At 33.9% G+C, this 551-nt stretch overlaps 1 protein-coding gene across 1 annotated transcript in view; it reads right to left on the bottom strand.

Annotated features, from left to right (window-relative positions):
- The window catches only part of gpr83 (G protein-coupled receptor 83), a 21,326-nt gene that overhangs the window by 9,311 nt on the left and 11,464 nt on the right, over positions 1-551 (bottom strand). The window lies entirely within an intron of this gene.

Consider the following 551-nt stretch of genomic DNA (forward strand, 5'->3'; position numbering starts at 1 on the left):
CCAGGACACAAAAAGAGGAAAAAAGAGAAGCCACTATATTCATGTTAATAAAAAAAAAAAAATAATGATAATAATAAAGCTCAGACTTGCTTTGCTGAATTACAAATTTCTCTCAGCCCAAATCCTTGTCATGCATGTTTATATTTCTCCCTCCACCATAAGGATTATGTTCTAAACCCATTCCTTTTGGTAATTTCATGTTTTTTCATATTCTTTAAACTACAGGCTGAATAGCTGCAATCATCAAATCAGATGAAAGCAGGCCCACAATAATTAGTGGCTCACATAAGAGCTGGTGGGCACACAGGCTTTATTTGTTAGTAGATTTTGAATAAAAATGACATTCTAATGTTCAAAACTGGTTGTGAAGGACTTTTAAGATATTACGTTTATTCTTGTAAAAAAAACTATTTTTTATGATGTTGTAGCTGGGAAGGCCTGGGTTAACTGCAATGCCATTAAATCCGAGCTACTTTGTATGTTTGGGGCAATTAAAAGAAAAATCTCAAAAAGGCTCACAGCTTGGGCAAGTGGATGACCTAAAAAAATGA

Source organism: Oryzias melastigma, linkage group LG1, assembly GCF_002922805.2.
Source record: "Oryzias melastigma strain HK-1 linkage group LG1, ASM292280v2, whole genome shotgun sequence".
NCBI lineage: Eukaryota > Metazoa > Chordata > Actinopteri > Beloniformes > Adrianichthyidae > Oryzias > Oryzias melastigma.